Here is a 12,159-nt window from a genome sequence, read left to right on the forward strand (position 1 = left end):
TTATATCGCTATATATACTCTATTTTTTTCCATCTTTACACTTTCCATCATTGTAACTGAGCTACTGTGTGGAACAATTTCTCTTGTGGATCATTAAAGTTTGTCTAAGTCTAAGTCTAAGTCTAAAGGGACGGCGTGGCGCAGTGGAAGAGTGGCCGTGCGCGACCCGAGGGTCCCTGGTTCAATCCCCACCTAATACCAACCTCGTCATGTCCGTTGTGTCCTGGGCAAGACACTTCACCCTTGCTCCTGATGGGTGCTGGTTAGCGCCTTGCATGGCAGCTCCCTCCATCAGTGTGAATGGGTAAATGTGGAAGTAGTGTCAAAGCGCTTTGAGTACCTTGAAGGTAGAAAAGCGCTATACAAGTACAACCCATTTATTTATTTAATCTAATTTGGACAAAATACTAATAAAAAATGGCTACGTAATAAAACGTATCTTTATATTAAAAAATAACTGAATAAATCAATAAATATGATAATTTGTGGACTTTTTAAACAATGTTTTTTTTTTTTTTTTAAATGCACAAATTACAAAACGTGATTGATTGATTGATTGAAACTTTTATTAGTAGATTGACCACTAAATGGTAACACCCGAATAAGTTTTTCAACTTGTTTAAGTCAGGGTCCACTTAAAGTGATTCATGATACAGATATATACTATTTTCATAATACAATCATCACACAAGATAATCATCACAGTATATAAATTGAATTATTTACATTATTTACAATCCGGGGTGTGAGAAATGGAGGGGGTTGGGGGGGCGAGGGGGGGGGGGTTAAGTTTGGTTGGAATCAACACTTCAGTCATCAACAATTGCATCATCAGAGAAATTGACATTGGAAGTGAATTGTTCATTCCATCCATTTTCTACCGCTTGTTGCCGCCTCATCGCAGGGGGCAACACAGATAGACAGACCCTCACACTCACATTGACACACTAGGGCAGGGGTCCCAAGTTTAAATAAAAAAATTATAAAAAATGTTCATTATTATTTTTTTAAATCTAGTCCTTTCAAATCCATTTTCTAACGCTTGTTACTCTCGGTGTCTTCTAGCCGCTCAGGCAAATCATATTGTCTTAAAATGCATTTTCCCATCGATAACGTGCGATGTATATGTAATACATATACATATACATCGCACTTTGCCGATATATATACATATATATATATATATATATATATATATATATATATATATATATATAATAAACAGTTTCTCTTTCAAGCATAGGTTGCATCTTTTATTACCACTATTGTAAGGTGTGCTGGATGCAAGAATTGATGATGCAACCTCCAAGATGCAACCTATGCTCAATAGTGGTAATAAAAGATGCAACCTATGCTTGAAAGAGAAACTGTTTATTATTTACCGTCCAGACCTGTCATCCCTCAACAAGCGCAGCGAAATTGTCACAGCATGCCGCCATAGACGGAAACACCTCCTAGGTAACACATGAGCCAATCACCACGCCCCTAGGCCAGCCTGTACCCACCCACTCTGTGCCCTATATAAACCATGGTATGTGAATGCTCCCATTAAAATCTCCTGATGATTGAGGGTACCCCCCCTCATGAAACAGGCCTGTAGAGATGAAATAGTCTTGTGATTTTTTTTCCCACACATACATATATTGCGCTCTACTACGGTATCGAGCACTATTTTTTGGATAACCTTATTAAGACATATATATATATATATATATATATGTATATATATATATATACACATGTATATATATATATATACACATGTATATATATATATATATATATATATATATATATATATATATATATATATATATATATATATATATCTGGTGCCGGTTCTTAAAGGGGAACATTATCACCAGACCTATGTAAGCGTCAATATATACCTTGATGTTGCAGAAAAAAGACCATATTTTTTTTTACCGATTTCCGAACTCTAAATGGGTGAATTTTGGCGAATTAAACGCCTTTCTATTATTTGCACGTTGTGACGTCACATCGGGAAGCAATCCGCCATTTTCTCACTTTTGTCGGTGTGTTGTCGGAGGGTGTAACAACACGAACAGGGACGGATTCAAGTTGCACCAGTGGCCCAAAGATGCGAAAGTGGCAAGAAATTGGAGAAAATTTGTTCAAAATACAAGGCTGTGGGGAAAGCCGACGAAATGGTCAGTCGTTTGTTCCGCACACTTTACCGACGAAAGCTATGCTACGACAGAGATGGCAAGAATGTGTGGATATCCTGCGACACTCAAAGCAGATGCATTTCCAACGATAAAGACCCTAGCTTCCCTGGCCTGCTGACATCAACTCCAAAACTGGACAGATCAGCTTTCAGGAAAAGAGAGCGGATGAGGGTATGTCTACAGAATATATTAATTGATGAAAAGTTTATTCATTACTCGCGGCTTTATGTAAATTATTATACATAAACTGTATTTACCAATAATTTAGCTTAAAAACATTTATTTTTTTCAATCATTCGAGGACATTCGGGTAGTCTTGTGTAATGCAGTATTTTGTGTCTATTTAGGTATGGTTAACCTGAGTGCTGAAATCATGGAAAAATATATGTTCTTAGCGCGCCTGAAATGGGCTGTCTGCACTCTCAAAGTATATGCTGTAAACCTAGTTCATAGTTGTTAGTTTCCTTTAATGCCAAACAAACACATACCAATCGTTGGTTAGAAGGCGATCGCCAAATTCGTCCTCGCTTTCTCCCGTGTCGCTGGCTGTCGTGTCGTTTTCGCTTGCATACGGTTCAAACCGATATGGCTCAATAGCTTCAGTTTCTTCTTCAATTTTGTTTTCGCTACCTGCCTCCACACTACAACCATCCGTTTCAATACATGCGTAATCTGTTGAATCGCTTAAGCCGCTGAAATCCAAGTCTGAATCCGAGCTAATGTCGCTATAATTTGCTGTTCTATCCGCCATGTTTGTTTGTTTTGGCATCACTGTGTGACGTCACAGGAAAATGGACGGGTGTATATAACGATGGTTAAAATCAGGCACTTTGAAGCTTTTTTTAAGGATATTGCGTGATAGGTAAAATTTTGAAAAAAACTTCGAAAAATAAAATAAGCCACTGGGAACTGATTTTTAATGGTTTTAACCCTTCTGAAATTGTGATAATGTTCCCCTTTAAGGTGGATGCGCTTGCTCCCCAAGACGAGCCTGCTAGTCAACGAAGGAGCTTATTTCTAGAGAAGACTTTGGCACGCAACGATTAAGGTGTTGTTTGTGTGTCAGCTGCCTATCCAGTTTCACTCCGAGGTACACTATATTGCCAAAAGTATTTGGCCACCTGCCCTATATGCTACATATGAACTTGAAGTGCCATCCCATTCCTAACCCATAGGGTTCAATATGATGTCGGTCCACCTTTTGCAGCGATTACAGCTTCAACTCTTCTGGGAAGGCTGTCCACAAGGTTGCGGAGTGTGTTTTTAGGAATTTTCGCCCATTCTTCCTAAAGCGCATTGGTGAGGTCACACACTGATGTTGGTCGAGAAGGCCTGGCTCTCAGTCTCCGTTCTAATTCATCCACAAGGCGTTCTATCGGGTGCAGGCCAGTCAAGTTCATCCACACCAGACTCTGTCATCCATATCTTTATGGACCTTGCTTTGTGCACAGTCCTGTTGGAAGAGGAAGGGGCCCGCTCCAAACTGTTCCCACAAGGTTGGGAGCAAGGGATTTTACAAAATGTTTTGGTATCCTGGAGCATTCAAAGTTCCTTTCTGTCAGAAAAATTGTATTTAAATTATCAAAAAATTTTCCGTTCTGAGTTCTCAATGAACAGACAAGAAGTGGTCTTTGTTGCACCAAGCCAAGCGCTTGGAAGATTTCGCTGTGTACAATGGAATGAGACGGGAGGGGTCATCCATTGTCCTCGAAAACCTGTCCAAGCTGGATCCAGGACAAGCCCAAGACCAAGGGATCTTCTTCTTTTGTCTTCAATGTATGTAAGTATGTAAACAATGACTGTTTACATACTCCCCATTCCTGTTGAGACAGGTGTTGAACATCTAAATAAAAGAGGAGACGAAAACCTTCTTCGTCAGAGCGTGGGTGACACTGTAGAGGTTACAGTGTTGACACGGTATCTCCTCAATTGAGTCCAAATTTAATTCTGTCTCTGTTTGATTCCTTGCCTTTTTGTCTTGTTTAATAGATATCATCAGTGTTTGAACCTGACACTTTCACTGGAACTAAGGGGCCAAGCCCAACTCCTGAAAAACATCCCCACACCATTATTTCTCCACCACCAAATTTCACACTCGGTACAATGCAGTCCGAAATGTGCCATTCCCCTGGCAACCTCCAAACCCAGACTCGTCCATCAGTTTGCCAAATGGAAAAGCGTGATTCATCACTCCAGAGAACTCTACTGCTCTAGAGTCCAGGGGTGACGTGCTTTACACCACTGCCTCCAACTCTTTGCATTGGACTTTACTACTTACGTATAAAAATACTACATGGTCTAGCTCCATCCTATCTTGCCGATTGTATTGTACCATATGTCCCGGCAAGAAACCTGCGTTCAAAGAACTCCGGCTTATAGTGATTCCCAGAGCCCAAAAAAAGTCTGCGGGCTATAAAACGTTTTCCATTCAGGCTCCAGTTCTCTGGAACGCCCTCCCGGTAACAGTTAGAGATGCTACCTCAGTAGAAGCATTTAAGTCCTATCTTAAAACTCATTTGTATACTCCAGCCTTTAAATAGACCCCCCTTTTTAGACCAGTTGATCTGCCGTTTCTTTTCTTTTCTCCTCTGCCTCCTCGCCGGGTTATTCCGGTTCCGGTGACCATGGATGAAGTGCTGTCTGTCCAGAGTTGGGACCCGGGGTGGACCACTCGCCTGTGTATCGGTTGGGGACATCTCTGCGCTGCTGACCCGTCTGCGCTCGGGATGGTCTCCTGCTGGCCCCACTATGGACTGGACTCTCACTACTTTGTTAGATCCAATAAGGACTGTTCTTTCACAATATTATGTCACTCGACATCCATTGCTTTCTGTCTCCCCTAGAGAGAGGGGGTTACCCACATATGCGGTTTCTCATAGTCATTCACATCGACGTCCCTTATGTGGGCTCTGTACCGTGGATGTCGTTGTGGCTTGTACAGCCCTTTGAGACTTTTGTGATTTAGGGCTATATAAATAAACATTGATTGATTGATTGATGACTTGGTGACTTAGAGTCAGTTGATCGGCCATGGAAACCCATTCCATTAAGCTCTCTGCGTACTGTACATGGGCTAGTTGGAAGGTCACATGAAGTTCGGAAAGTCAGCCATCTCTTTGCACTGTGCGCTTCGGCATCCGCTGACCCCTCTCTGTCAGTTAACGTGGCCTACCACTTGGTGGCTGAGTTGCTGTTGTTCTCAAAGTCTTCCATTTTCTTATAATAAAGCCGACAGTTGACTTTGGAATATTTAGGAGCGAGGAAATTTCACGACTGGATTTGTTGCACAGGTGGCATCCTATGACAGTTCCACGTTGGAAATCACTGAGCTCCTAAGAGCGGCCCATTCTCTCACGAATGTTTGTAGAAACAGTCTCCATGCCTAAGTGCTTGATTTTATACACCTGTGGCCGTGCCAAGTGATTAGGACACCTGATTCTCATCATTTGGATGGGTGGCCGAATACTTTTGGCAATATAGTGTATGTGGGAGTTGGGTTGTGCGACAGGGGTGACCCGTTGACGTTAACTGTGAGTTGGTGTTGACATGGAAAGCTGTGGAGCTCCACAGCTTTCCATCTCTGAGTACTAAAAAAACCTGATGTAAGATTAAACCGACAAAGTATTTTGCACTCTTCAGGTGAGAAGTTTTCTTTTCACCAAAGATAAAAACATGGTTCATTATGTGTAACAGGTTTACATTAATGTGGACAAATGTTTGATTAGAGAAATTATTAATGGTGTTGATATAGTCCCTTCTTTCTTGAGTCTATTTGCTCAAGTAAAATAAAACACACTCCTAAAAATTAGTAGTAGGCCTAGTTGTTAAAACTTTGTTGGGTTCACAACTTCCTAACGCCCAGAGGAGCACTATAACCTCCAGCGCCGTCACTGAGGAGACAGATGCCTTTTTCACCGGTCCTTTTGCTCTACAACTTAATGAAGAGTAGAGGTCAACTGTGTCCTGGCTGTTTGACTTTGCTGCTCAGCTGAGCCAAGTAGGTTGTTGGGCAGACTGGTTCATGGCGGGGTTGTCAGTTGCTGCTGGCGTCCATTCCTTCTTCTCATCAGAGTCCTCATTATCATCAGGTTCACATGCTGGACTAAAAGGATGAGTGGCCGTCTTTTTCACTAATGAAAAGGCAAATAATGAGGGTTTGAATCCCCCCCAAGAATCAGTAGAGGGGGCAACTCTGGGCTTTTGTAAAGTTTGAAGATCATTTTTTAACCATTTAAATATGTCATTTATAAAAGAAAGATGTCATTAATGTTAAAGGGGACCTATGTAAGCGTCAATATATACCTTGATGTTGCAGAAAAAAGACCATATATTTTTTTAACCGATTTCTGAACTCTAAATGGGTGAATTTTGGCGAATTAAACGCCTTTCTATTATTCGCTCTCGGAGCGGTGACGTATCACGGTGACGTATCCCGATGTGACGTCACAACGTGACGTCACATCGGGAAGCAATCCGCCATTTTCTCAAACACATTACAAACACCGAGTCAAGTCAGCTCTGTTATTTTCCGTTTTTTCGACTGTTTTCCGTACCTTGGAGACAACATGCCTCGTCGGTGTGTTGTCGGAGGGTGTAACAACACGAACAGGGACGGATTCAAGTTCCACCAGTGGCCCAAAGATGCAAAAGTGGCAAGAAATTGGACGTTTGTTCCGCACACTTTACCGACGAAAGCTATGCTACGACAGGGATGGCAAGAATGTGTGGATATCCTGCGACACTCAAAGCAGATGCATTTCCAACGATAAAGTCAAAACAATCTGCCGCCAGACCCCCAGCAAAAGAGAGCGGATGAGGGTATGTCCACAGAATATATTAATTGATGAAAACTGGGCTGTCTGCACTCTCAAAGTGCATGTTGTTGCCAAAATGTATTTCATATGCTGTAAACCTAGTTCATAGTTGTTAGTTTCCTTTAATGCCAAACAAACACATACCAATCGTTGGTTAGAAGGCGATCGCCGAATTCGTCCTCGCTTTCTCCCGTGTCGCTGGCTGTCGTGTCATTTTCGTCGGTTTCGCTTGCATACGGTTCAAACCGATATGGCTCAATAGCTTCAGTTTCTTCTTCAATTTTGTTTTCGCTACCTGCCTCCACACTACAACCATCCGTTTCAATACATGCGTAATCTGTTGAATCGCTTAAGCCGCTGAAATCCGAGTCTGAATCCGAGCTAATGTCGCTATAAACTTGCTGTTCTATCCGCCATGTTTGTTTGTATCGGCATCACTATGTGACGTCACAGGAAAATGGACGGGTGTATATAACGATGGTTAAAATCAGGCACTTTGAAGCTTTTTTTAGGGATATTGCGTGATGGGTAAAATTTTGAAAAAAACTTCGAAAAATAAAATAAGCCACTGGGAACTGATTTTTAATGGTTTTAACCCTTCTGAAATTGTGATAATGTTCCCCTTTAATATAAAATCAATACAGCCATGAAAGTTCAATAATAAGGTTGCTTGAGTCAAACTAAGATTACTAACTCCCCCTATGAAAAAATACTACATGATTCATTAAACCTGGGTAGCGGCAAACCCAGCATGGAACACGTCACTCACCACAGACGTCATAAAGTCATCCAAGCTCACCTTTAAACATTCACACACGGCGCTAGCATTTTGAAACAAGGCTGAGGATATGAAGAAAGGTAAAAAGATTGAAAATATATTCGTGGCAACAAAGGAGAAAGGCAGTGGAGGGCGGTCAGGGCCAGCAAGCACTCTCTGCGGGCTTAACATAACCAGAAATCACGATCATAATTAAAGATAAAAGTAATTTTTAATTGACTAAATATCTGAAAGTATTCATATTCTCTTCATGTCATATTATGCTCTTTCCAGTGCCGTTGTTTTTAGGTTACAGTTTGTATCCAATCAGAATTCAGCTAGCTTATGTTGCCAGGTTGTACGAAATCTGCCCGGGGCCTTCAGAATCAACAATTCAGGTGTCTGTGCACTGTCAGTGAACTGACACATACAGTTGATAGACAGTTGCGATAGCCAATCAGATCACCGGTTGGCCTTACGCTGTGATTAAAAAGGGACTCCCAAGTGAGTATCCAATCACAAGTTGCGAAAACAGGAAGTGGCACAGGAGCCATACGAGCCATAGAAAGCCACAGAAAACTTGTCAGTACTCACAAAGAAGGAGAGCAACATGTTGATTAGGCGGCAGATATATATTTGCAAAGTCATTGTAGAGGTTTCCCTCTTGTGGTGGGTTCTCCTGACGCCAACAGATCTTCGTGAGCCTGGTAGACAGGTTGAATCAAGTCTTTTATTGACATACAGCAGTATGGTTTGCATTCCAGCAGTATATATCTCAGACTTTGCAGTCCGGCGTGTCTCTGCTTTTCGTGTCTCTCTCCCTGGTTTCAACTCCAACCACGTGTCTCGGTCCGGCTGCTGCTAATAAAGGCGACAGGTGATTAGATAACCATCCCCAGCTGGGCAATCTACTCACCTGCCACTGGCTTCGAGGCCGGTCCTTACCCACCGCGCTCCGCGGCAGGCCCGCAGACCACGCCCCCCTCCACAGTTATTTTGAAGAAGGATACTTAAGAGAAACTACATCTTGTGAGACGAGGTCGGCAATGAAATGGGAAAATGCCCGCAATATCCACTAGAGCTGCGAATCTTTGGGTGTCCCACGATTCGATTCAATATCAATTCTTGGGGTCACGATTCGATTCAAAATCGATTTTTTTTTTATTCAACGCGATTTTGGATTCAAAAACGATACTTTCCCGATTCAAAACGATTCTCTATTCATTCAATACATAGGATTTCAGCAGGATCTACCCCAGTCTGCTGACATGCAAGCAGAGTAGTAGATTTTTTTTTAAAAGCTTTTATAATGGTAAAGGACAATGTTTTATCAACTGATTGCAACACTGTTTTAACTATTAAATGAACCAAAAATATGACTTATTTTATTTTTGTGAAAATATTGGACACAGTGTGTTGTCAAGCTTATGAGATGCGATGCAAGTGTAAGCCACTGAGACACTATTGCTCATTTTTTTTAAATTTTAATAAATGTCTAATGATAATGTCAATGAGGGATTTTTAATCACTGCTATGTTGAAATTGTAACTAATATTGATACTGTTGTTGATAATATTCATTTTTGTTTCACTACTTTTGGATTGTTCTGTGTCGTGTTTGTGTCTCCTCTCAATTGTTTATTGCAGTTCTGAGTGTTGCTGGGTCGGGTTTGGTTTTGGAATTGGATTGCATTGTTATGGTGTTGCTGTGTATTGTTTTGTTGGATTGATTAATTAAAAAAAATTAAAAAAATTAAAAAATTAAAAAAATTAAAGAAATTAATAAAATTAAAAAAATTTAAAAAATTAAAAAAATTAAATAAAAAAATAAATAAAAATAAATAAATAAATAAATTATATCCACTCAAATCAACTGACAATTGATTGATTGATTGAAACTTTTATTAGTAGGGGGCTATACGGCGTCGAATGGGTGCTACAAATTGAATTTTTTTTTTTTTTTTTTTTTTCATGTTTAATATGTTTTTTGCCATTTTAATTTTGACAGTACCACATAAGATATGTTTTAATTGCTGATGCGGGTTTATTGATTTTTAAATGCGCCACAAAAATAACCAGTTTTGTACACTGTTGGCGGTGATTGAATGACCAGTAGTGCGTAAATGTGTTCCTGTATAGTATTTCTCCAGCAATGGTCATGTGGAGACATAAATTATGGTATTTTGAGAGGTAATCATTGAAGTCGGACATCACTCAAGGCCTAGGTGGGAAACGCACGGCCCGCCACTGGAGAACGGTATGTACAAATTGCCCATAATTGTGGTGCGTTCAAAGACCCTCGAATAAAGTTACAAACAGAGGTGTCACTAGTTTTTAAAGCAAGAGGGAGACTTACCTCCATGGAGATGCATTAATAATTAATAATCGTATATTCTGACTGTTGTTGTGTTGATTATAAATACTGCAGTATTTCAGTTTTAAATTCTTCTCAATAATAATGTGACGTGTGATGGTATCAAACGAAAACTTGGTGAGTGGAGTTTTCTTCTGGAGTTTTAGCGTTGGCTGTGTCTGTAAATAACCTACATCTCCCAGAATCCATGAGGACTTAAATTATGACCAATGTATGACCCTGTAACTACTTGGTATCGGATTGATACCCAAATTTGTGGTATCATCCAAAACTAATGTAAAGCATCCAAACAACAGAAGAATAAGTGATTATTACATTTTAGTGTAGTGTAGATAGAACATGTTAAAAGAGAAAGTAAGTAAATGAACAAGTAGATTAATAATACATTTTTACAGCTTGTCCCTCATATTTTTGACTAAATAAAAGAGTGAGAAATGACACAATATGTTACTGCATATGTCAACAGACTAAATTAGGAGCCTTTGTTTGCTTTCTTATAATAAAATAAAAGTTGTCTAGTATGCTCACTATTTTATTTAAGGACAAAATTGCAATAAGAAACATATGTTTAATGTACCGTAAGATTTTGTGTCAAAATAAAGCCTACATGCCATTTTTTGTGGTCCCCTTTGTTTAGAAAAGTACGGAAAAGTATCGAAATACATTTATTGTTATCGGGACAGCCCTACTTTGTTCTATCACTGCTTGACGCAAGGTAAGAGGTTTAGGTGGAGGTGAATTAGGCTGGGAAAGGTTTTTGATTAATTTACCAATAAAGAGTCAAGTTGCATGTGCTTTTTCTTATGCTTTAAGTGCAGATCTTTTAAGGAGAGAGCTGTGCTACGTAACAGATACACAATACATAACAGTCCTTTATCATATAAATAGTAAAATAATGCTTCTATGGCCTAACTCCATTCGTATCTTCTAATCCTCATATGCATTAGGATCTCACCTTCTCGCTCGTGATGCTGTTGAGTGCACAGGTGAATGTGTTCTTTTCCAATGACGCGCCGACGGGGTTATTTATGGGCTACTGTCAGCCAGGCTGCGTCTTCTATTAGGGGAGAGCATGCGAGGGGCCGCCACCTCTTTATTCAGCCCGGACCCGATGATGTCTGGGCTGAGTGCACCCAGTTTGAAGCTCGGTGCCTGTCATCCATCTTGTTGAAGCGGGTCTCCCAGGGATCCCTCAGAAAGTGAGCCTCAGCTGGATCTGCACTTGGATTCTGTCTGGATGTCCTGATGTGTAATAGGCCCAAAGAAGGTTATATAGCATTACTTTACTCTATCTGTCCTTTTTTATTTTGTCCTAATAAAGTGCTCAGGGATGATGTGTGAACTAGTTTCTTTGTAATCTTGGTTGTTTATATTTATCTATTCATCACAGGGACGGTGCATGTTAATAAACATTTCTGTCAATATGCCAGGAATAACCAAAAGACTATAATGTTGTTAGGACGGTATTTTGACAAATATCATTAACATCTTATATGTTCTTGTGAATGCAGTCAATACAAAACATGAACTCTCAGCCTTGATAAAACATGTCTTTTACATAATTTAAGGTTATTCATCACCCTGTCACTTACACCCCATCGTTTGGTAAATTTACAATGGACAATGCCAAAAACTTTTTTATGATCTTTTTTTTTTAAATTATTCATTCGTCCTCTTTCATTGATTTAGCAGCAAGTAAGCGTAGGCGTCATTTTTAATGAACATTTCAGTATATCACATTTCTTATTCTATTGGTAATGTAGTCACAGTGAGGCCAATTCAATGGCAAAATAAAATATAGTTTTTGGTAATAATAGAGGGCAGCACGGTGGTAGAGGGGTTAGTGCATCTGCCTCACAATACGAAGGTCCTGAGCATACTTGCCAACCTTGAGACCTCCGATTTCGGGAGGTGGGGGGTGGGGGCGTGGTTGGGGGTGTGGTTAAGAGGGGAGGAGTATATTTACAGCTAGAATTCACCAACTGGAGTATTTCATTCATATATGTATATATATATATATGTATGA

This window comes from Nerophis lumbriciformis, linkage group LG28 (assembly GCF_033978685.3).
Source record: "Nerophis lumbriciformis linkage group LG28, RoL_Nlum_v2.1, whole genome shotgun sequence".
In the NCBI taxonomy this organism is placed as follows: Eukaryota; Metazoa; Chordata; class Actinopteri; order Syngnathiformes; family Syngnathidae; genus Nerophis; species Nerophis lumbriciformis.